Here is a 26,627-nt window from a genome sequence, read left to right as displayed (position 1 = left end):
TAGAGCCTGATTTGCGACCAATCGATCTTTGGCTGATGAGTGAGTAGGAGAACAAGGCCACACATTATTAACAAATTCATTAAAAAAAATTTATCCTTGTTATACTATTTATGTTTTACAACACAAAAAACTAAACAGCTTCTTTTGGGTGTTGCAGTTTTTTTGTCAGTTACTATATGACAGATAACACACAGATTTTATATTTTGTTTGCTTTTCATTGAATAATCTACAGATTATATATTTTGAGTACAAGAAAATTTTGTTCAAGAAAGAAATGAAAATTTCAACAGCGAGTTTCATTATTTCCTCAAACAAAGATATGAAAAAACTGTCATTAACAAAAGAGGTGAAATTTTGAGTATACATAGAGTTAAATACATCCTTATAGCAACACAAATTCGCATTTTCTTTGAAATTTTGGATTGCACAAGCCTTCTTGGAATTAGTTCCCAATTAACTGCTATGTTTTTTTCATGGATTTCAATTCTCAATAATAATAAAAACCAAAAACACAATCCATGTTCCACTAATTAATGGATGAATATTACAAATAAGCAAGCCTTGCAACCAATTAATTTGAGACCACTGGTTGATTATGCTGCTTCAGGGCAGGAATATCATTTCGTACGGTAAATATGCTCTTGTTCTTCAGCAACTTGATTAAAACATTCTGAAAAAACTCCTCAGATCTGCTGTCGAATCCAGAACAGAAATAATAGGTTCTCAAATTTCCAAAGCAACGCCAATATCAAGTCCACTCAAAAATATTGAGATGTCCAGTTCCAATTGAGAATCATGATATAAGTGACACAAACCTTCAAGTAAATTATAGGTACATGTGTCAGATTCCTCTTTAATTTCAAGGCCGTAAGCCTTCCATATTTAGACCAAGGTTGGGATTCATTTCGATCTATCTCTGGAAATACAACTGCGCCAAATTCAGATGTAAACAAAGACAGGTGGAGGATCATCCCAGGTTTTTATTGTGCACCTATTTTGAGAAATACGCTTTTGTTTGGGGGGATCCTTGAAACCTTCAACAAAGGATACAATCTTTCATGTCATTAAACGCGCTGTTCCTGTCTACTGCGCCAGCTCATTCAAAAAGCGTATAACGTTATTCTATAGCAGATCTCAGGCATATTTCCATTCGTTCAAAATAAATTATAATGTTCTGAGGGGAGATTCAGGCAATGAATATGTCTCCATTCACAATTCAATCATTGTGAGGGGTAGAATTTGATAAATGTCACATTGAAGAATAGCAAAGTGATTTTTTTGCGTATCACTTTCAAGAATTGAGTTTAATCAAGAGTATCAGTTTATTGCTCTGAATGAGACAAGCAGAAGTCGATTAGGGCTCTTCAAAGGCAGTGAAAAGCTTACTCTGCATTGAATACCAATGAGGACGATTGCTCATAGCCCAAGATACCACGACTGCCAGACCTTCCTTATTTTGTAAGAGCTGAAAGTGTTTCTGTGCATATCCTCCACATAGATAGAGACACCAGCGCTACAGGGTTCGGGTTGTGGTTACTTTGGTAAAGGTAATAAAGATGTGTGGAATAGTACATTAAATTTGTTGTTGTATAAAACTCAAACTTTTTATATTTTCTTCGGGATAACTTCAGAAAACATCCATTGCCGGACACTTATGACAGTAGCAACGCCCTGCCAGACATCGCCAAAACATACACAAAAAAGTACAATTTCTTATAAAAGTCATAAGTGTCAGCAATGGATGACAAGTTTTCTTAAGTTATCCCGAGGCGAATACAAAACATTTTGCTTTATACTTTAACGAATTTTAAATACTATTTTATACATTTCACTACCTGTTACCTGCCAAAGTGACCACAACTCAAATAGAGCCTCCTCAGCAAACACTTCTGGTTTGCAGCGAAAATTGTGCATTCGAAGAGCTCTTGTGTTGTCTTGTTGGCATAGTTGTACTCCATACACAAGCAGTATAACTCAGTTTGTTAACAAAACTTCATTTTATCAGTTAATCTTAATTGTGTACTGATGAAGATGATGAATCTCAAATGAGAACAATTTTTTTACTGAAGTATACTAATATTCCATGAATAACAATTATTTCCTGTTCCATTGGCTGATTCTTAGTTCTTTCATGACATGAACATAAATCAATTATGGTTTCCTTCAATGAAATTGCCAATTTAGGGTGCGGTCAATATCTGGTTTAACAAACGCGCTCATAACTTCATGTCATTGCTTTACTATAATTATTCCTAGAAAATTCTGGATTTTATGGCGAACAATTATTTTTTAATGGCTTGCTAACTTATTCAATTATTTTAGGAGTTCAATAAAAATGAAAAATTATACGTGAATTGAATGGGATCTGGGTAATAAAATTTCTGTTCACGAGAAAAATGAAAAATAAAAACTAGGGTGAATTATGTTCGTTCTACTGATCTGAAATTAATTCAGTGAAAATGAAAATGAAGAATTTTTGACTTAATTGAGATTATTTTTCGAAATATCACCTGGAATATTCTTCATTCAACTTTGTTCAAACAGGGTGGTCTAGATTTTATAGTTCAATAACTTTGACGTCGGATAGGACAACTTTTTTCAAAAGGAAAAAAAGTTCATATCAACATATATCCTGACGTGCTTCGTTTTCGAGATACAGGGTGTTAAAATTAAAAAAGGAATTGTTTTCCACCAATAATTCTATTATTATTACAGTCATTGTTCAATTCTTAGGTTTTGAAGTCAAGATAATGGAATGTTCAAAATTTATTTTTGTATAGCTAGTGTATCATTTGTACTAATTTTTTTCGAAAGCGGTAGGTATATTCTATAAAGAAATTCGAGTGACCTTTTTTAGTAAAACTCAGTTGATTACACAAATGAAATAATTTTCTCGAAAAAACTAACAGTGGCGTAGATTTTCAATAGAAAAAGGATCATCACACCCCTATACCTAAGCAACTGGATGATTGTGGCAGGTAAGTGTGTACCTAATTCAAAACACTTTAGGTATTATATAGACTTCAATGCCTAAAAATTCATACTATGAATGTAGTAATATTAGAGCTATAAATAAAAAACCTATATTTCTTTCAAACTTCAACAACCTGTATCTCGAAAACAAATCATGTTAGGATATATGTTTAGATGAACTCTTCTCCATGAAAAAAGTTGTTCTATCTGACACAAAAGTTAAAGAACTAAAATCTGGACCACCCTGTATAGTAATAGAGTTAATGAAATATTCAAAAATGTATGATTGATTAAGCAAACTCTAGATTTCCAGCCCCTGTTATAAGAATTCTATGTTTGAGGTAGAAAAACAATCATTGTTGAATTGTAAACCGTCATATTTTCTTGAAATTCAAACTACAGGTTGCCCAAAATTTCGCTGCATCTAACAACTGACATAATCGATTCAAGTTTCAAGAAATAAGGTCGTATAATCAGAGCGTAAAGGAATATAAATAGCCCAGATCGGTAAACTATAAATAATCAACTATCGACAACACCATAACCAACACAAACCTTAAGAAAACGTACCTTTCGAAACTATCATTACACTAAAACACATCACAGTCTTCTGGAAACATCCGAGTATATTGCAAAAAGCACCCACAACACGTAAAATTTGTACTTGAAATGTACGACGCTAGAGAGGCGTATCTGAATATATCTTATTTTAGACGAAGACTGTGTTCCAGAATGAACAGCAAAGATGAGTCGAACCACTTTGTGTCCCTCCAAAGGTGGGCGATAGTTTTCTAAATTTGAAACAAAAACCACACCACGGACCGTTGACGCAGAAAACAACGTTAAAAATAGCGCTGATTTAGAGGGATCTGTTCGCGAGATCATTCTAATTTTTTGTCTGTTTTTGAGAATTCCTTTTGTTGTTGTCATCGTTTTTGATAAATGTGTTTACGGGATATTGTGTTGGTTTGGAGTTTGGATATTTATGGAGGTATTCTGGAGTACGATGGCCGGCTTGAAAGGTAATCAACAGTTGGTTGACTTAGTTCTTGTGCACACAAAAAGACGGTTTCTTCAAAGAATAAGAATGATTTTGATTTCTGAGAAATGCATTGAAACTTGAAACCGACTGTTGCGTTGTTTACAAATGATCATAAAAAATTCAATAGTCCTTGCATCCAGATGAAAACTACACCTTTTCCAATCATAATTCACAAGAAGTTCAATTTCAGAAAAGGGAACATATATTTAACAATAGGCTAGTGTGATTCAAAAAAAAAACATTGGATCTCAGAATAGTTATTCTCAGGAAAATGAAATTGAAATATAGATTAGGAAATTGGAATTCAGAAAATAAAAATAATAAAAGTGTAATTCAGAATAGTGAATAGAATTTCAGAAACAGCAAATTGTATTCCAGAAGATGAAAATTGTATTTCACAAGTTATCAATTCAATATCAGATATTGTAATATGTAATTGAGGATAGTACCGAAAAATTGGTACCAGTATAATTAATATACAGCACAGTTATTTCATAGGTATGGCTACCGAGGGACTGTGTTATTGAAGGAAACGAAAACACCGATGAACTTTCGAAAATACCATCAAGGTTAACACTTGTTGCTCTTGAGCCTTCCTGTGGCTCTGGAAAAGCTAATATAAGGCCAATAATGGAAGTTAGACAATAGATTAACTATCTCAAGGAATACTCCTGGTATTGCTGTGGCAAGGTACTTTGAGGTGCTTTCATGATCTTGAAGCTGCAACGAGTTGAGCTCCGGATGAAGACAGGATACTGTCGGTGGAAATACTATCTGTACCGATGAGAAAGTCCACAGATGAGATCTGGAAGGTCTGTGGAAAGGAAGTAGAAATAGCCGAACACAAAGTGTGCAAAATGTCCGAGTTGACTAGGCTAAGAACTATTGCTTCAATTTGCTTTTCTGAATTAATGCTTTCTGAATTACAATTGGAAAATTTTTTGTAAATTCCATTTCTTGTGAAATATGAAATATTCACTTCTAGAAGTTGTTCTTTAAGTAAACAGAAAACTTGATGTTGTACTTATAAGAACTCAAAAGATCAAAATATATTCCCTCATTTGAAAGGTGTCTAGATAGCGGAAACACATAAATTTTTTATTTTGATTCGCTCACAGACTCACTGACATGCCGATAGACAGAGAGACATGAAACCAAAATTTTCAGGAAGGTATGAAATGCATTTTGTGATTTTGGGAGAGCATACCAAAAATTCTTTTCATCCCAATGCTATCACAATGCATCCAATACCGGAAACAATAGAGGATATGAAGATGTGAGTTCCTTGAAAGAACCTGCCCATTACAAGAGTACCATTACCATTACTAAGCCGTACTTGGTACTACTTTCATACTAGCCTACAACAGGACGAATAGTGAGTTGATGAAGTTAATAATTTCGTCAACGAATTCTTCTCAAATTCCTGCCAATATTCATGAAGAAGCACTGATTTCAATAAAACAGTATAAAAATTTCTGCACATTATTGTAGTGAGTATCTATTCATGCTTAAATGGCATAACCTACTGAAGAGAAATGATATAAGACATGTCAAAGAATAATACACTGTCTTTGTCATTATAACCATTTCAAATTGTAACATTTGTATTGTACCTTTTCATAAAGTTGGAATATGATTTATAACGCCTGCTATGATATCTGAGGGAAATATGTACAAGTTGATCCCAAGAAGTAAGATGATCATTTTTAATTGCACACAAACGACAAAAGCCATCAAGTTGAATTCTGTAGCAAAACTATTGCCATTATTTCTATTTCAAATTATATAATTCCTATTGAAAACCTCTTTACAGTTCAATCCCAATATGGTTTCGTTTGTACTGACTCTATGTTAGCCCGAGAGATGGCCTCGAATGCTCCAAAATTTTCGGAAAAACAACGCTTTCGACATAAACCCAGCCTTTCTCCGACAAAGTCACCACGCCAGGCCCCAATATGGAGAATATGGCAGAGAATAGTGTGTTGCCATACAGACAATCCCATCAGTGGTCTTGTGATGAAACACCCAATCCTTAACAGAAGATGCACCAGAAAAATTGGCTGAGAAGACCTCGCAAAGTTGTTTACAAGAGAAGACAATTAATAACAGCAATGAGTTCTCTTACTCGGTAAATTTTCAATACACTCGTATTCAATTCCATAAACAACCTCTAAATTTTCCACTGGAATAGTAAGCTCATATAGCATCATCCATTTCTGAATTTTTTCCTCAACAGTATCGATATTCAATCCGTCGATTCAGGAATTTTAATTTCCAGTCAGGTAATTTAATTGGACGAAACTGCGATTGAAAACTGATCGAGTATTTCCCTAAGTGGGGAGGAAACGAGGAACGGATACTGAAAACATGATACCGATCCGGTATTCATTAAAATATAATTACAAAACTGTTGAGCAGTATTTTTCAATCGAATTTTTCCGGAGATCCGAAGCATTCCACGTAAATTATGGCAAAGTATTGGAACGGATCTATCCAGACTGTTGGAGTGTATCGTTTAGTTGCTGTTTGAGGAATTATAGGGAATTTCAGCGTTTCGATTCGTTTTCTTCACTTTATTTACCAGGAAGTTTCATCAGGCGAATAGGCGCTTCAAATTATGTTTGGAAATTATTTTGCATTTTTCGTCTCAGCATTTGAAGGGTAGTAATTTCCGATTATAATTGCATAAGTACGTGCAAAATACCGATAATATTGCAAGAAATCGAGTATTCTAAAAATAACCGAATGTAATTTTCATAAGACTATTTCCCTCGTCTTAATTACCACCAATCACAAACGCTAAATTTTGGATTGAAAAAGGTTTCTAGATGGGGAAACTGTAGCTCAGCAGTTTTTTCGAGTTCACCCGTGGCAAAACTTGACAGCTATTGTTTATGAAATATTACAATAACTTTGAAAACGAGTAATTATGGTCTCATGAAATAGTCTTGTCAAATACCATTTGGGCATTTAATTTTTCCTGTGAAAAATTAGAAAGTATACAGAATAATCTGTTTCTCATGAGATAGTCTTGTCAAATACCATGTAAAAAAAATCCGAAAAACACAATGCAAAGTAATCATTTTTAAAACATTCCTCCAATACTCATGCTTCTTGTTAAAATATTACTTAGTAGTGTGTTTTTCATTCAATATAAATTTTCGATTTTTTCGGAAAAATTAGATGCCCTTATGATAATACTCACGAAAATATTAAGATAAAGATTTAATTGAAGAAGTTTCGTTTCACTGCGACCTAATAGTCTAGTTTGACCCCCATCAGAGCTATTATCTCCAAAACGTAATTTTCAGCTCGCCTTCCAGTTCCAGAGTTCTTATAAACATCAATATCTGGGATGGTTTCAATGAAGTTAATTCCTCACTTCTACAGTTTCTTCCTCCCCACAGAATCAGCACTCGTCATTTTCTGTTAGACCCATTCTCGTGAGGTGTTTCCCAAGGCGACAATGCCCTGTGAGGAATCCAGTGAGGAGGTGTAGCATATTTTCACTGAGATCCAGATACTTCTTGGATCTCGTAGAGTCAAACTTTCAATGAAACTTTTTGGAGTGATGGCAACCAGAAAGATTCCGCCAGAGTTTTTCTCTTTCGGTTTCTTCCTTCTCCTGAAACTCTTTCTTGTAGGTACATTTGTCTACGCCGAAAAGTTCCGGGCCGATGAAAGGTGTTTGTGCTTCCTCTCTATCAAGTGTGTTGGCCTCTTCATTCCCTTTAATTCCCGAGTGGACGGGCACCCATATTAAAAAGACCTTGTTATTCTTGCCTAATTCATTGAGTTTTCTTCGGCATTCCAATACCATCTTAGCATCGATGATATGTGGGTTCAGTGCTTTGATTGCAGCCTAAATGTATCGCTATATCGCGATACAAGGTTAATTTCTACACATCTCTCTATTGCAAGTATCTCTGCCTGAAAGACACTTAGATAGCATCCTAGAGATATTGAGCATTTGGTACTAGTCCCGAATACTCCACCGCCAGTCCCCGTCGTGGTTTTGGAACCATCTTTGATGTTTTTTTTTTAAGGAATGGGATTGTGGACTCAATTTCTCAATCTTCTTCTCGACTTAGTATCGGAATGAATGTTTTTTCGATGCTAATTTTCTTCATCATATCCTCACTGAAAAGGTTCTCTGATGATATGTAATTAGTCAAGGAGGACCAGGCTCTCTTATTCCTAATTCCCTTATTGCCGTTATCTTCCCTAGATAGTCTTAGAGTGGCCTCATAGGTCACTCTCTCAATCACTAGATGAAGAGGTGTGAGATCTGTAATGATCTCCAATGTCCTAGCTGGGCACGTTCTCATAGCTCCAGTGATACAAACACAATCTTACCTTTGTATTGTATCGAGGGCTTTCCTCGTGCTGATCTGACTTGCTTTGGCATACCAGACTATTGCCCCATAGGTCACAATTATGACTTACATCCATAGCAGTATTTTGGGTACGATAATATAGTGTATTCATTTTAGCCAAAGCATGGCATCACAGATATACACAGATGACGAATCCTAGATACCAAATATATCCTCTTTGAAAACGCACACAAAACCAAGAAATATTCGATAGAGATGAAAGTTTGCATTTGAATGAAGAATGATAGTTTAAAGCGTCGTTAATAATTTCAGGTAGATCGTGTAAACAAAACCATAAAATATTGTATAACATCATAACTACTTAATTTACGTAGTTGAACTGTCATCTGAAATCACAACTCTGAATTCCATCCAAAATTCAAAGATGTTCGCATCAACAAGACCATATGTATGTGTATGTATGTTTCAAGAGATAGTGGTGTAAGAATTTTAACTTCATGTCGATTATCCCAGATTGCTGATATTGTTTCCTAATCTCTACCTTGAGAAATGTTTTCTGTATCCTTTCTCTGTTACATTTTGGTAGTAGCTTGAAAATTAGGAATTTCGGTGTGACCTCATTTAGCTTGCATTGTTGTAGAAAATATATGTGGTTGTTTATACGGTGTCTCTTGTCCATTGCGTACTTCTTTAATTACTACTTAAAAGACCATATGAAATTCAAGAAAAATATTTGAGAGAGATATACTCGTTTAACCAATATTCAATAGGCTTTCTGCAAAATTTTATGTAGATAGCGAAACCAGAATCGATGAAAATTCAAAAAGAAAATCGAAAAACAAAAATCCAATATTTCAGGGACAACAAATCAGATCGAGAATTGCGATCTGATGGCACTATCGGAATACTTGAAAATTCACGAAGAACATACAAAAAAACGAGTAAATCACTGACGTGAAATCAGGAGCTGTCGAGCGCTCTCTCATTCATGCGTCAATTGTTATTCTTATCATAACTATTTCATCGCAGAAAGAGAATAACAAACCAGAATCGAGACATCGATGCGAAAAGTGCATAGATCCGTACGTCAATTATTTCCTCCGGGACTGATCCTGGGAGGACAATGGGAATCGCCCGATTATCCCTGGCGCTGAGTCCTGAATTCGTCTCCTTCTTCTCGACGAGGCAGAATGCGAGCGCCGTGAAAAGGTCAGCGCCTCCAATGACGACGCTATCAATATCCGCGCCTCTCTTCGCTTCCTTGAAGAATAACAAAACCAGAAAACATCCGCGTTTCGTGAGGCTTTTGTGCCTGGAGATCCTCCCTGTAGATTCGGGACAGTAGCGGACCAGAATAATTGAGGAAGAGGTAAGTATAGCAGCAAAAAAACGGCCAATGGAAGTGGCAAAACGCTTCCTCATTATTTGTTGCTAAAAAAACAGTACATTTTCGTTCTTGTTACATTGTTCTCTTCAGAAAATATATAATTTTCTTGTGTACAATGCACACCGTATGAAAAAACCTATAAATTACTATAAAATTCCTTCGAAATATCCGAAATGTTATAACTCGAATAACTAAATTTCATCAAAATTGGACCAGTAGAACGCGAACTATTGAAATCATGGTATACAACGTTTGTGCATGTTTACGGCACAAATTGATCAGGTGAAACTGAGTTTTTCAAAGGAACATCTACTGAACATAGACTGAAATTCCATAACAAATTTCATTTAAAATCGGATGACTTAGCATAATCCTCTGAAATACCTTTCAATCACAATCAAGCAAGGAATTCCAGATATTATAATCTTTGATTCTTGAAGATCACCCATGAGTAACTTCCACCAGTGCATCATATAATGCAAAATATATACTAACTGACGAAGAAACTGCAACACCCAGAAAGAGCTGTTTAAATTTCAATTTTTTTTTTTGTTGGTAAAACATAGATAGCATAGCAAGCAGTAAGGGTTAACAATTGTTCGTAATAAATTTGTTAATGATGTGTTTGTCCACATCTATTATCTATACACTCCCCAACACATATCGGCATTGATGCAATAAGATGGTCTATTTCTTCTTGAGGGATACTATCCCAAGCTTCATGTCTCAGAGCCGCCAAAGTCCGTGGGGGCTGCGGTAAATTTCCAAACCTCTATCCATGATGTCCCAAACATGCCCTATAGGCAAGAGAACGGGTGATCTGGACGGCCATGGCAAAAGATTCACGCGGGTCGCTTCGAAAAAGTTTAAACTAACTCAGGCAACATGAGGTCGGGCATTATCTTGCTGAAATATTGGATTCTTGAGCAGGTTAAGGTAAGGGAGAACATATGGCTCCACTTTCTCTCGAAGGTAACGCAGCGCTGTCATGCAACCTCGAATAAAGACCAACTTGCATGTGCAATAGCACCCCATACCATAACGCCTACTGTCCGGTGTACATGACACTCAACATCAAACTGAGGTTCACGTCTTTCTGCCTCTCAACATCTATCCCTTCTTCGACCATCATGTGCACCTAAGGAGAATCGAGATTCATCAGAAAAGACGACCTGATGCCATTCCACATTCGTTCTCTGCACCACTGTAATCGTTGCCGGCGATGCTCAACCGTCAGAGTTAACACAAGATGGGGTCGATAATGCTGGAAACCAAAAGACCTTATCCGGTGGTAAACAGTTACAAAATGGCCTTGTTCTCCGAACCGCTCATCAGATCGAGTTGTCGCAAATCGGTCTCTAAGGGCCATAAGTCTTAGATGTCAATCTTGAACTTCATTTGTGCCCCTTCGACGTGCCTACTCTTCTTCGAAATTGGGCATTATCAAACCACGCTTGGCAATATCCTATAACAGTAGTTGGATTTCTGTTAGTTCGGTTAGTGATTTCTCGAAATGACAACCCCGCCTCTCGTAGACCAATAATTCGACCTCTTTCAAATTCACTTAGTTGGTGATAAATTCCGCGTACACGTACTCTAGGCATTTTAACAACAACGAAACATCTACTTTGGATCTCCTCGAACAGCTGGTTTGTTGCAAAATTTTAAAAACTTGCAAGAAAGGACTACAATATAAGTAACAAAAATTGTTTATATAAAAAAACTTCTCGATTTTTTTCTTCAAGTTCAATCATTTAGTCCTTGTTATACTACTCCCTCTGGGTGTTGCTCTTTCTTTGTAAGTCTGTCAGTTGTCAGTTGCTTGGTTAGTTATATCATCATCTTATCGAATCACTAACCATCCTGTCTGAAACCTGTACCAAATTTAATCATATCGTAAACATCGAGATATTGAAATTGAATTTTAAATTTGCGTCTTTTTTATATCCGGAAGAACAGAAATTAGTGAGAGGTCACCTGGGGTCCAAATCAAATTTCAGTTGAATTAAATAAAAATTGTTGAAGTTATGGTTTTGCACACCCAGATTGTTCGACCTACAGGAAACGACATTTGTTCAGAATTCTGTAAAATATAAACCAATTATTTTCTGCCCGTTGAATAAATTACTGAAAACAAAATTGAAATTACTCAACCCAGCGGGCATAAAATTATTGGTTTTGGTTCCAGCGAATGTTTATTTCAGCCTGATAATTTATGAAATTCAAATGAGTAAACACTTGATGAAGATTTTTCATATAAATTTTCAATTATTGAAATGTATAGTGAGGGCAAATTTTAATGTTTTATCATTACAACTTTTGAATCAAAGGAGATAGACCAAATCTGATACCCCATTCTCCTTCTCTTTTTCTGAGAAACTAACAAGATAAGTAGTCATTTTTAGCCACATTCTTTTGTTTTCGAGTTATTAGCTGAAATTGGAAAACTTGCGATATCGAAAAATTTTTTATCTCCGGTTATATTGATGAGCTCTGAAATTAAAACATACTACCAGCACTTTTTCGCGTAGAATCCAGTGGCGTGCTCGTTTTTTTAGCAGGATTTCTAATTATAAAACTATGATCCAAAGTTATTTTTTTTTTAAATAGGAACACTAGATTTCTGTGATATTTTTTTGAAGCTTAATTATTAAGGATTTCAGAAATACACAACATCGTATGCTTGCTCAACATAGTTCTATAAGCATGCTGTGTTGAACCAGCTTCCTTCTAAAAATTGATAATTATCAAGTAGTTAAGAGTGGCAGAAGATTTCTACCCCTAGGCTGTCATTACTTTTCTGTGAGGTGATACGCCACTGGTTCGAGTTGGAGACAACGGAAGAATGAAATGCATCCGAGATAATGCGGAGATGCCGGAAAGAAGATCGTGACGATGGAACTATTCGTGATTTAGAATTTCCAGAGTTCTTCTTCGGGATAACGAGTTTCATCTGGTCTTCGGAAATGAGTTTGGGGGTTGGGGAAAAGGTGTTGAAAAATGCGGACTTGACTCTTTGGGGAAATCGCAGAATCATTTCGGTTATTAATGAACATGACGCTGTGAATGTATAGGTTGATTGGGTTGATGAATGGATGATGAGTATTGGGAAATTGTGTTAAGCAAGAATCATTCATTTTATTAACTTCTTCCAGTATACAATTTGGGATTTTTTTCTTAGAATATAACAACAATTTAGAGTTTTATTCTTTGGATATAACATCACCTTAGAAGGTATTAGTTACCTACTGTCCTAGGAATACAGCAATGCCTACCATAGTTATTTACTATATAGATCATGCCTTACAATTGATATTTGTTTGCAATTGTCAGCATTTCCACTAAAGAAAAACATAAAATATTGGGTAGCAATTGAAATATGTACAATAAAAGGTAAAAAACCAGCTTACAGCGGGATCAAACTGCTCTTACATCACAATTCAAAAACTCATCAATACTATAAAAAGCACATTAGAGGAGCAGACTCTTAATTTTTTGATTGAACTTATCTATGGGCAAGTCCTGAATAGCCGAAGGGATCCTATTAAGAAGCTTTATACCCACATAATAATAATATTTTAATAATAATAATAATAATATTTATTTGAACATAATAATAATACATTTAATTACATTATAGAAAGGAATGTCCAATTCAAAAGCACCACTTCGAGTTTTACTTAAGCGACATCTTTCAGATCTAAAGTGAGGTCTTCTTTGAGTGCAATAATCATAATTAGATCCGATAATATTGAAATTACCCCCATTCTTGTGCGCCAATATTGACACTTGCAGAATATATGAAGAGATGAATGTTACAATTTTTCTATTATGAACAGGGGCTTACAATAATCGGAGGATTTGTGCAATTTCTTTTATATTCTTCTTCGTATCTTCTGCAACTGCCGTGATCTCAGCTCGCTCAAATATCACATCTGCCGAAAGGTCTGTTGGTAACTAAAATCTGCAAGCTCTGCGAATTTGGTGGAGAAACAGACTAACACAAACACATTCAGTACGATTGTCTAGACCAAGCTAGACCAAACATCTGGGAAGGTTAGGTTAGTCTTCACGATCGGATAGTTAAGGCTTCTAAGGATGTTGAGAGATTTTCCAAAATTATAGATGATCTCATTAGGACTTACTGAGCAGGGTATAAGAGCAAAAGATCAAATTGTGGCAGTTCTGAAAGCCTGAGCTCTAGCCAATTGACAATAATTCGATCTTATCACCCTAGTAGGTATAAAAATCCTTTTCAATTTTTGTACTTTATAAAGTACAAAAATAAACAAGTCTTATATATCTACACGAGTTATAAGAATTGTGATATATCACAACTTTGCATGTTAAAGATATATTAGCTGTATATTTCATTTGAATCTTCAATGAACCTTCGTCGCTGGAGGCAGCTTCTTCATGGATTATATCTAAACAAGGTCGTGAAAAAAGTCCAGTCCTTTTCCAATAATACAAGCTAGCCTTCACACCTAAAATAGTTCAGTCGAATATTTAGTATGTGTTTTTCGGAGAAACGCTGAGGCAGGGGTCAAATTTGACAAGAGATGGGTGATCTTGACAGTAAAAAAATAGTTTTAAGAAGTTTTTCAATAATAGGTCTTGATATAGGAAAAGAAAGTATATTTTAAAAGAGATCAATGGATATTCCTGTAAATAGGAGAGTATGCGTTAACGATAGGGAACGATATCAGACAAATGGTCGCCACGACTATGGTTTCAGGAGTTGCAGCTCCATATCCTTCTCATGAAATTTTCCATGACCAATTCGCATATTTGCAGCTGTACGTTCTAGATAACTTCAAAAATTCCTTTTTCAAGGTCTTGAATCGATGGTAGAGCATTGGCATAGACCCTATCCTTCAAGTGGTCCCAAAGCAAAAAATCTGAAGGCTTAAATCACGAGATCTCGATGGCCAATTGTGATCAAATAATACAGCCAGAAAACTTTTTTGCAAAATTGCTATTGTTTCGTGCCAGTGTGGCAAGTCTTGTTGAAATATCTTCCAATTCAGGGCATACAAAAATCATTTATCATAGCTCGGTAGTGCAATTCAACTGTAACAGTTACACCAGCCTTATTTTCGAATAAGTAAGGTCCAATCAGACCACCATCCCGAACAGTGGCACGTTGGGGATGGAGAGGCTTTTCAACAATCATTCTTTGATTTTCCGAACCCCAAATGTGACAAATCTGCTCATTAACGTAGTCTCCGAGGTGGAAATGGTCCTCGTCATTCAAGAAGATATTTCGATGAAAATCAAGATCATTTGATGGATATTGAAGACACAATTTGCGGAGATAGAACAATACTGGTGATCGAATGGCTTGAGCCCTTGTGTTAACTGAACTTCAAAAGCCTCAAAATCTTAAGTCTTCATGCAAAATATGGTGTAATGGAATGCCTATTGCGGAGATGGACGAGGAACCGACAAATCTGGATTTTGGTCAACACTACGGACTACAGCAGCAATAATATTATCAGTTGTTCTTGATAGACGCACACGGTTTTGATTCTTCACATCACTAACTTGTCCCAACAGCTCAAATTTTTCCACCAGTTCTACACGGCAATCCAAGACTGCTTCATTTTTGCGGACTGTGACTGCAAAATAATCGAGCATCGTTCCATTTTTAGTAATGTCGTAATTTTCACTTTCAAATGTAGAATAGAATAGAACAGATCTTTATTTCTAAATAGGTACCACAAATAGTAGAAAGAAAATAGTGTCAAACAAAAAAAATAATCACATATTATTAAATTCTTCCATATCATAGGGTTCTAATTCCATCAATAATTTATATAAAGATTTCTTAAAATTTTTTACTTCAGATTCTCTCCTGATATAATTTGGTAATTTATTGAAAATTTTTAGACAAGAGTAATGGCAATTTTTCTCTGTTATTGTGAGGTGATGTTTGGGATATATGTACTGGGGATCTCTTGATTTATTTTGGCTCAATTCATTTTCAAACAGTTGTTTATTCCGAAAGACAAAATTTGAGCATTATTGAATGTACACAGCATATGATGTAAGAATTTTATTTTCTTTGAATAGACCTCTACAGGACTCCCGATATCTGAGTCCAAGGATGATTCTCAGTACTTTTTTCTGAGTTATAAAGATGCTTTTCATGTTTCTATTTGCTCCATAAAAGATTATACCATACCTCATTTTGGATTCGAAGTTTGCAAAATAAACAGTTTTCAATATTTCCATGCTTAAGTATTTGGATAATATCCTGATTGTGTAGCATACTGAGTTCAGGCTGCTGTTGGTTTTTTCTATGTGTTCTCCCCAAGTAAGGTGTTCATCCAAGGTTATTCCAAGAAATTTCGCAGTTTCCTGGAGTTTGAAAGTTGTTTCAGCAATTTTTAATTCTTCAGGTATAATTTGTGTAGACTGTTTTGTTCTGAAGCACATCACACTTGTTTTGGCAGTGTTTAGTGTGAGCTTGCGATCTTTCAGCCATTCTTCTATTTTCATATAAATTTTTGTTGTCTTGATGAGAAAATGACAACTCCAAAAATGACTGTTTCCCAGATAGCAAGCTATTCAAAATGAAAGCTCTTAGTGGAGAACAATTTGAAATATATTATTCGAACGAGGATATCATTCATGGCAATCAGCTAATAATTAATGAAAAAATATATTATATCTATACAAGATAATCACTGAAATCTTGCACGGAAATATAGAAGTTGTTAACTATCTGAATCAACTGTTATTATAAGTGAAAAACACTGAAATCATTTTTAAGTGCCCTCGCTGCAAATTACTTCAGCACATTCCAATAAGGTACTAACGATAACACACTGCAAATACCAATTTGGCATCTATCTGGCGATTAACTGTCTCAAATAGCCTAATAAAAGAGACCGAGCGATTTACGAATCACAAATCAGTCGTAGAATATTTAACGTTGATTTTTCTGAGCAGTAATATCCTCACAGGCGAGCAGAAAAGATGGGTCACTTCTTCATTACTGTTCAAATACCTTTCCTTCTTAAAATTTGTACGAGAATTGTAGATTTCTGAAATGGTAGGGGAATAGAAATATGAAAATTTTCATTCGATTCTTATAAAAATAATAAGCTTTTTTTGAAACAATCAAAAACTTCGGGATTGAGAAAATTATAGTAACTGTGAAAATTTCAGTATCATATGTACTCTCTATGCTCTAATTACAGTTTCCAAACGTCTTCGCATACTCGAAAAAAATATTCTCTCGAGGAATATTCTGCCATACATGACGAAGGGCTACACTAAGCTCTTGTAAATTATTGGGCGATGGATCCACATTTCTGAGTCGCCTTCCCACGCTGTCACTATTCGAGCAGTAGGTGGACGTGCATCTTCATACATAAAAATTTCCTGCTCACCCAGAAATGGTATTTAAGATACAACATGGTCCAAAAGAATTTCGTCTAGGTTCCTCACTGCTGTTAAAGATCCGTTTATAAAAACCATTTCTGTTCGGTGTCCTAAAGAAATACCTTTCCAGACCATAACAGCTCCTCCACCGCATACAAGCATCGACGTATCTTTCTCCTGAACATCCATAAATGCGTCTGCGACCATCAGCTCCTCGAATGCTGAATCTGGATTCATCAGAAAAATGTACCTGGGCCCACTGAGCCTCTAACCAATTCATGTCCAGTTTATGTTAATTCAAGACGCGCAGTTTTATGCTGTATGAGAAGTTCTGGACCTGTCGCACCAAATATACCAATTTACGGACGACCATACATAGATATATACGAAAACTCGAATCTGAGAGACGTCATCTCGATTCACTTACATTTTCCTGTTCCTCCATCCTGCAGTGAGATGGCATTTTAAAGATTCGTGGAAACCATGAATCTGTCCTGCTCGAACAATGTCTTCTTTCAGATCCAGGTCTTCTGGTCAGCCTACCTGCCTCCTGATGCCTTGTCAATATTCTTTGGATAGTAGATAGGTCAACATTCATTTTTCTAGCAACATATCTCTGACTCAGCCCATTTTCAATAAGTGTCACGATTCTCGCACAATCATCAATTGGTAAACTCGTTTTAGAAAATTGTTTCTCTAATTCTGTGGTTATTCCGTTCATTCTTCCACATCGTGTAGAACGAAATCGTGCGAGAATATATCAGAAACGCACAATTTTCATGGTTATATTTCATTATTATATGTTGGTACTCCGAACTTTCCGCCACGGCTTTATCTGTTAATTCATCAATTTGCCTTCAAGAAATCAGTTCTACCATCCAACATTTTTCAATGCAAAAATCACTTAATGATATTTATGGAAATATTTCATTGATTTCAATTAAAATGCAATGAATTAGAGAACATAATGTATAATACTCGTACAGAAGGCTCATTCTACCACTCGTTCATTCAAAAACTCGCCACTTCGTGGCTCGTTTTTGAATTTTGAACTCGTGGAAGAATATCAATGCCTTCTGCACTTGTTTTATAAAGAACTATTCTTTCAGAAAGTGGAAAACAAACTTTTTAATGACCAATGTTGAACGCGTCTGATAAACGATGAATTTATTGTGAAGAATTATTCGAAGATCTTTTATCAAGATTTTCAGCTCATATTATGTGTAGTGAAAGATAGATGAAAAACAAAATATAATTGAATGAATCTGAATACGTAAGTCTATTGGAAATTTTGAGTCCCCCTTTTTTTTTGCTCGCCAGTGTATTTTTCCTCCTCTATTATAGAAGCGAGCGACTTTTCCGATCGCTCCGCCACTGTTCATGTCATTCTAAATCCAATAGTATCGAACCCATCGCGTTGCTTTTCAAAACCACCTAGAGAATATCCGCCCTCCTAAAATATCATTTACATGTCATTGTCTATTTTCCTGAAACTTCGCAAAGATGGAACTTTCCAATAAAACTACCTCGAATCCTGAGTAAACTTTCCCTCAACAGGCTCATAAAGATATTACCTCTTGAAATATTCATCTTTGAGATGATGAAAACCTAAAGAGCCAAAGTTTCGGATCGGCCTGGAAAATATCACGAGCAAATGAACGAGTTATTTCCCGAACCCGCAAGAATTTCAACTTTTCAATCTGTGTTTCCGATGGCACCCGTCTCGGCCATTACCAAAATCGAATTAAAGGGAAGCAGGTCAAGTTTTAACATTCTTTTCCGCACCAGGGGTCTCGACTGACAAATGCATGTTCCTCCCCCACTCAGAAAGTTGCTTTTGTGGCGGGAAATCTGAAGAGATGGATGATGACAATTTTCATTCAGTTAGGGGCCCAGGAACGTCTGGGGAAAGTACGGGATTTCGTATGGAAATAGGCAGATTATTGTTTAATTTTGGGGAAAATCGAATTCGAGTTGTTGGGCCCTGGATGTATCTGTCATGGACTTGCTGCAAATTTAATTTTAAAGCCGGAAAAGCGGCGGAAACTCGGCGCAATGATTCATTGTTTCAATTTCACCACCTGCCCCCTGTTTGTTTTTGATTGTTGTAGTAATTATTTCATTTGATAATTGAATTTCGAAATTTCAACAGGAATGCTTTTCTATTTACATAGAATTATATTTGAATGCGGTCAAACCGCAATAGAACCATTTGTCTCGTTCAGATTTATATTTTAAAATATTACAATATAATGAAAAAAATTCGTTTGGCCACTGTGTATTGGTTGACCCAAATTTGTGTCTAGTGATGAGATCTCAAAATCCATTTGAGATAGAAAAAAAATTTCGGGTTCAATTCTTGAGAACATTTCCCTCCTGTCTGAAATTCTATGTATATGGAGAACAATTATCGAAAATTACAGCGATAATTGCATTGTAGGAAGCGAAACAGCCCTGCGATAATTGCCCTGCACCTTCGGTGTCGGGCTCTTTCTCCAAAAATGAAAATGAACTCGTGCAGTTTTTATGACAACACGCTGTCATGCAAAATTATCGGTAATTTTGATGCACTTGTGCAATTACTCATGATAATTGATTTAGTGAAAATCGCAACCTCAAAAATTCAACTGTTATTAAGCTATAAGAGAAGATTAGAAAACGATGTGAAATAAAAAGTTCTCATAACTTCTTTGATTCTGGTACTATATGAAACGAAAACAAGCTGCAGGCACTTTTTTCATTAGAATCAATTAATAATAATATGGTTTATTCTGTAAGCCACAGGGTAAACATTATAAACAATTGGTGTAATCATTTATTTTTATTGCAATCAGTTTTGAAGTTATAATACAAACTGGTTTTTCAATATACAGGGTGGGCCAAATTGGACACTTTTGAATGGGAAGTCCTATTTCTATACTAGATAGACTAAAACTGATGTGTGTTTCTGGAGACCTTTTTTCATGAGGAACTTTTGGCGAAAATCGCAACTTCATACCTATTACCGTTACATAGTTAAAGAATGTTTCTCGAAACTTTTCATTTTCAAAATATTGCCGCAACTTTTTTCTGTTGAAAATTTTTCATTTCTGTAAGAACACTCTAGCAACTTTTTACGTAGAATTCAATCACATCAATTGAAGTTTCTGCAAACTGATATTTCTTGATATATTCCTAAGAAATTGTTTTTTTCAAATGGGAGACACCATTTATTCTTGCATATTTCGATAGAGATAAAAATTACTATTTCAAAAATATGGAATACTTGTTATTTTTCTGGGGTCATGTTCGAAGTCCCAATAAGTGGCCAGCTAGGTCGCCTGGCCTAACGTCTATGGACCTGACGTCTATTGAGAAGATTATATCTTTTAATCTTCTCCTAAGGTAAAAGTCCATAGACAGTTGGTCAGGTGAGCTAGCCGGCCACCTGTTGGTACTTCAAACATGGCTTCAGTGAAAAATTCAAGTATGCTTTATTTGTGGAATTATATTTTTCATCTCTATCGAAATATGTAGGAATATACGGGATGTCCCATTCAAACAAGAAATCAAATACATTTCTCAGGTAATATAAGTTTGCGGAAAATTCAATAAAAGTTATTGAATTCTACGAAAAAAGTTGTCACAAGAATGTTTTGACAGAAATGAAAAATTTGCATAATTGAATTAAAATTTCAAGCTCCGTGCAAATTTCGTGTTCAAATCGTCGTCAGAACCATAGAAATTCAAGCAGGACATCGAAGAAATTAGGAAAACTATGATGAAAGAATTGGAAATGTAAATGTAAATTATTCCACAGGATGTTTCAAAATTAGGGTTTGACAACAAAATTCTGATTAACCTTGTATAATTACTGAAAATCCAGCATTTAACACAATATTGAATTCTTATGCAAGTTGAAACTAATAATTTCATCTAGTTTACTTCAAGAATTTTGAAAATTTAGCTAAAACTAGTAAAACTATGAAACTTCAAATTTCACCAAATGTCAACTTGTTTTTTCGCACCTGACTGTAGTTTTGTGGTCTCCAAGGGCGCAATTGACGCATGAATTAACGAGAACTCAAAAGTTTTTCACTTCGCGTCAGTGCTTTCCCCAATTAACATGCTAAGATTGCCATGTATTTTGAAGTTCTTCAAAACATAACAAATCAAATACAACCGCCCTGATTTCAAATAAAAAGCAGCAATAAAAACATGCAATGAGCATCGTTTTTCCCCAAATGAAATCGGGAAAAAAATTCGTCGCAGTCTTCTCACGAAGCAACGAGGATTTCCGTTCCTCTATTTTTTCCCATTCACGACACAAAAATCCAGCGGCGGACTGTTTGCATTCTACTTCAAAAAATCTGCAGGTTTTTCAACGCCATCTACTCACCAGATATTCCAGCAATTATCCGAGGCCCCCCTGGGCTGTGTCAATAAAAGGAGCCTGATGGAATGTCGGATGCTCTGGAAAATTACATCAATAATGAAAAACGTATTTAGTATTCAGCTCGCGTCGTTAAAAAGAGTTGGATTCGAATTTTCAATGCTGTGTTATCTTGGTCCATTATTATTAGGGTTGGCTTTGTTTTGTTTGAGTTCGCCACGTGTGTTTTGGCGTGAAGCGGAGTTGTTAATGCGAAAAATTGATTAGGGAGATGAGAGGAAGGAAAGTGGTTGGGAAATTTGGAAACCCGGTAGGTTAATTTTGACGAGGTTTTCCTCTTGTTTTCACGAGATGATGGAGTGGTGGAAATCTGCCAGTATTTGAAGTTATACTAACTGACAAAAAACAGCAACACCCAGATGGAGCTGTTTAAATTTTACATTTATTTTGGTAAAACGTAGATAATAAAGCAAGAAGTGAATGATTGAAATTTTGAGAAAAAAACGAAGGGTTTACAATTTTTTCTTGATAAATTTATGTGTTTTTCCACCGCGATTATCTATACACTCACCAACACCTCTCGCCATCGATGTAATAAGATTGTCTATTTCTTCTCGAGGGATACTATCCCAAGCTATCTATACTTCATGTCTCCGAGCCGCCAAAGTCCCTGGGGGCTGGGGTAAATTTCCAAGCCTTCTACCTGTGATATCCCAAACATGCTCTATAGGCGAAAGATCGGGGGATCTGGGTGATTATGGCAAAAGATTCACATAGGTCGCTTCGAAAGAGTTCAAACTAACTCAGGCAACATGAGGTCGGGCATTATCTTGCTGAAATATTGGATTCCCAAGCCCATTAATGTAAGGGAGAATATATGGCTCCACTGTTTCTTGATGGTAACGCCTACTGTCCGGTGTACATGACGCTCAACATCAAACTGAGGTTCACGTCTTTCTGCCCGACGTCGTCTAACCCTTCTTCCGCCATTATGTGCTCCCAAGTCAAATCGAGATTCATCAGAAAAGATGATATACTATCATTCCACACTCCAATGTTGACGTTCTCTGCACCTTTGTAATCGTTGCCGAAGATGCTCAACTGTCTAAGGTAACACAAGATGGGGTCGATAATGCTGCAATCCTAAAGACCATATCCGGCGGTAAACCGTTCAGACAGTTACAGGATGGCCTTGTTCTCCTAACCTCCCCTCAGCCAAATATCGAGTTGTCACAAATAGGTCTCTAATGGTCATAAGTCTTAGACGTCGATCTTGAACTTCATTGGTTCCCCTTCGACATCCGGTTCCTACTCTTCTTCGATTTTGGGCTTCATCAAACCACGCTTGATAACATCTCATATAAGTACTTAGTTATATTTCTGTTCGTACGGTTAGCGATTTCTCGAAACGAAGACCAATAATTCGAACTCTTTCAAATTCACTTAGCTGGCGATAAATTCCGCGTACACGTGCTCTAGGCATTTCAATAGAAACTACACATCGACTTTGGATCTCCTAGAACAGCTGGTTTGTTGTGAAATTTGAAAAAATTGCAAAAAACGACTTCAATATTTATGTACCAAAAATTGTTAACATGAAAAAACCTTCACGATTTCTTTCTCCAAATTCAATCATTCACTCCTTGCTATACTATCTATGTTCTACCAAAAAAAATTAAAATTTACACAGCTCTTTTTTGGTGTTGCAGTTTCTTTAAAAACAACGAATGAATACTACTAAAACGGCACTTATGACTAATCCTGTGAAAACCTTGCCTTCAGTTAGAAACAACAAAACTTCTTCAAGAAAATATTAAAACTTTTCATTGACGAATAGAAGATAGAGTCTTGGAACATTTTAGTACAATTCGTATCAACGGTATTATAATTGATTTTTCTTCTGTAAACATTCACCCCGTCTCCTGCCTCTGCATGTTCAACCCGCATATAATATTTCAAAAGCTGTCCATGAGATATTGTTCAAACATTCAATACTTTCATTCTATTAAATTTTCACAGAATTTAACTGAGGCCCTTTTTGCAAAAAAACAGCGAAATCAATTCATTGCAACTTCATATATTACAGCAAATTTAACTCACAAATATCAAAGGATTGAAAGCCAAATATAGAACGCTCTACACATTCGGTAATTAAATGTTGGGTTAGTATAAAACATATGAGGTTAGGTTTTACAGTTTATGTAAGGCATTGATGAATTCCATATATTACCTATTTGGCCGTTCTTTCACTCAATATAGAATCTTGATTATTTTTGTTCCAACACTTCAGAAGTTTGTTGAAAAAAAAAACCATTCACACTTTCATTTTCGAATTCCAACATTTTCGTTCTTCATCTATAAGCTATGGTATAAGCCAACAAATTGAGGTCACAAATGTCAAGGAATCAAAGCCAAATATATAACGCTCTACACATTTGATAATTAACAGTTGGGATAATATCTTAGGTTATCTCAGTTTGTGTTAGGCAATGTTGAAGTTCAACTCAATAAATATAGGATCTGGATTTTTTTGTCCCAAAACTTCACAGGTTTGTTTCTTAAGAACTAAAACGAAAGTATAATCATTTCCGCTTTCATTTTCGAATGCTAACATTTCCGTTTCATGTCTATTAAACTGTCATCGTCCAACACTATTTAAATCTAGGTTCTGAAGATCAGAGGAAAATATCAGGGTTTTTATGTCTTCATCACCTAGCAAATCTAAGGGTTATCGACATTTAAATTTTGCCAGTCTGCTGCTCCCGCTTTTCGTATAACTATCCTGCCTTTCCTGCTGCTCTCAGGGTTGTTAATCCTGGCTGCAGAGAACTTCTCGGTAACGAAAACTTTACAAGCGCCATCTCCTACTCTCCTACTGGGGTTTATGGGCACTTATTGTCTCCTCCGGCTTTTTCTTGAATTTTTGGAGAAAACGCAATCCTAAAAAATATGTTTCAGGGGACACATCTTTAGAATTCATGAACTTTTCTGTCAGGATTTATGACATTCCTGTTTTATAAGATTTAAGTATTGTTCTACTTTCATGATCTCGGTAGAGTACTAGCTGAATTTTTTGTGTATTTTCGAATTTTTTGGAGAAAACGCAATTTGAAAAACTATATTTCAGGGGGCACAATCTCAGAATTCGTGAACTTTTCTGTCAGGATTCATGACATTCCGTTTTTATAAGATTAATTGTTTTATTTTAGAGATCTCGATAGAGTTCGTGCTGAAATTTTGTGTGTATTTTCAATTCTTTTTCGGTTCGCGCTACGGTTTCTGATATTTGGGACTGTTCTGTTATTAATATTTATTTTTATATCACCGAAGGTGTTCAAGTAGTGGTAATCACCTGTTCATTATGTCATAGATAAATTTAACTGAAAGTGTGGTAGATAGATGACAGATCGTTTATGAGCTCAACTTGTATTATTTAGACTGTTAGTCATTTCATACAGGAATTTGGGATTTGATCTCAATGGATAGGAAAGTTGAATATTGAGTTGCGTGTTAAATAACCTTCCTTGAGAGAATCATAGATCTTCAATAATTTGAATATTTGATGGAAGTAACTTCGATCATTTAATAAAGAGTGTTCCAAAATAAGAGGTACAAATGAAAATTTGTTGGGTTATTTCTCGAAAAAAAACTCTCATAAACAAAAAAAATTAGTAGGAACTCTATTAAAGTTTCTTCTTACAATTTTTTAAGCTACTAGGCTATAAGTAGTCCACAAAAAAGAGTTCTAGGGGAGAAAAAGTGCACTGTTCTAGAGAAATTATTACATTTTCAATCGCATCACCTGTTGGAACTCTAAATTGAAATATATAGAAACCAATTCCAGTAAAATATCTTGTGAAGTGAACTTTTTTTCTTGGAATTATCAGAGGAATCTCTCATTTTTTTTTGTAACTACTATTGAAAGAAGTCTACTATGTGTAATGTTTTTTCACGATTAACTTTTTGCAGTCCATCTTCAAGCGATTATTGAATTGAATTTGAAATTCACTTGGCAAACACAATTATAAAGAGAATGTTAATTTGAGAATTCAAAGAGATTTTCGAATGTTTCTAGAAATGTTGAGGAGGGTTAAGGCAAGATCCATCATTCAATGGAATTTTTCCTTATTAGTTTCATAAAGTTTTCAACCAAAGATACACCAGATGAAATTCAGCAGAAAATTAAAAACCGATAGATTGAATGAGAAGAATGGTAACAGTTATTCAAACAAACAAAGAGATTTTTCAAGAAGCATCTCAATTTTATATAAGAATGTTGTTTTCTTCGTCTTTCAGTTTTGCTTAGAATAAATTTATTGTATTGACACTGAAAAATTATCATATGATTCGAAATATAAGTTGAATATCTCAATCGAATCCACATACATACAGAAAAGATGCTTGAATAATGTTTGAACTTTCAATTTCCTCATCTCACAGAATGCTTTTTAAACTTCCATAGCGCACCTAACGGCAACTGTTAGAACTAAAAACATCGTGTGTTGCTGCCCTTCGATATTATCGTAATTTCTTCATGTGAACAGGAATACAAAAGAGGTCGACAAATTCAAGCACAAGGAACCAAGTTGAAAAAACTCATGGATGATCAACCTCCTTCTCTAATTATAAACCTCGATGAGCTATTAACAAATGGTGTCGGCATGTTAAAAGCGGTAGCGACTCGTAGGTTAGTTGGGGTATTGGCAAATATATTCGAAAACAATTAGAACACTCACTTTTCTGCTGCTCTTCGAAAACGGCCAGATATATGTCGTCAATTTTGATTTTGGAAGACTTTCGCCCAGTTGCGAATGTAGCACCTAGGCGGCACTAAAAAGACTGCAGGTGAATGTTTTTAGGCGAAATTTCTGAACGACTGCCAACTGGTATGTCTGAATAGCTAGGAGATGATTCTGTGATAAAAATGCACGCAGGAGAGGGTCTCGACACAGTGTCACATGTCCGTTCACAGGGCGTTGAATTCTCAGAGGAAATTCGGATTTTTTCGATTTAAAAGTGTTTGACTAAACTTTAGTCGAGAACTCAAGCATACAAGAGTATTTGTTAAAAATTAGACTGATAGCTTCAGGTTATTTCTTTGCGTAATTTGTGAAGGAGTATAT

At 35.5% G+C, this 26,627-nt stretch overlaps 1 protein-coding gene across 3 annotated transcripts in view; it reads right to left on the bottom strand.

The window, feature by feature from the left end:
* Positions 1-26,396, bottom strand: part of LOC123681036 (RING finger protein nhl-1) — a 52,704-nt gene extending 26,308 nt beyond the window's left edge. Inside the window, exons 1-2 of one of the 3 annotated variants that reach the window (XM_045619202.1) lie at positions 26,241-26,396; positions 21,511-21,584 (exon numbers count right to left, since the gene is read on the bottom strand). The gene's annotated coding sequence lies outside the window, so the exon portion shown is untranslated. Of the gene's footprint in view, positions 1-3,544; positions 3,726-21,510; positions 21,585-23,734; positions 23,881-26,240 lie in introns of those variants that run through there. The other 2 variants (XM_045619204.1, XM_045619203.1) reach the window with 2 other exon arrangements.
* Positions 26,397-26,627: the final 231 nt, after the last annotated feature.

This window comes from Harmonia axyridis, chromosome 5, assembly GCF_914767665.1.
Source record: "Harmonia axyridis chromosome 5, icHarAxyr1.1, whole genome shotgun sequence".
NCBI classification, from domain to species: Eukaryota; Metazoa; Arthropoda; class Insecta; order Coleoptera; family Coccinellidae; genus Harmonia; species Harmonia axyridis.
This window is presented reverse-complemented; position numbering and strand designations above follow the sequence as displayed.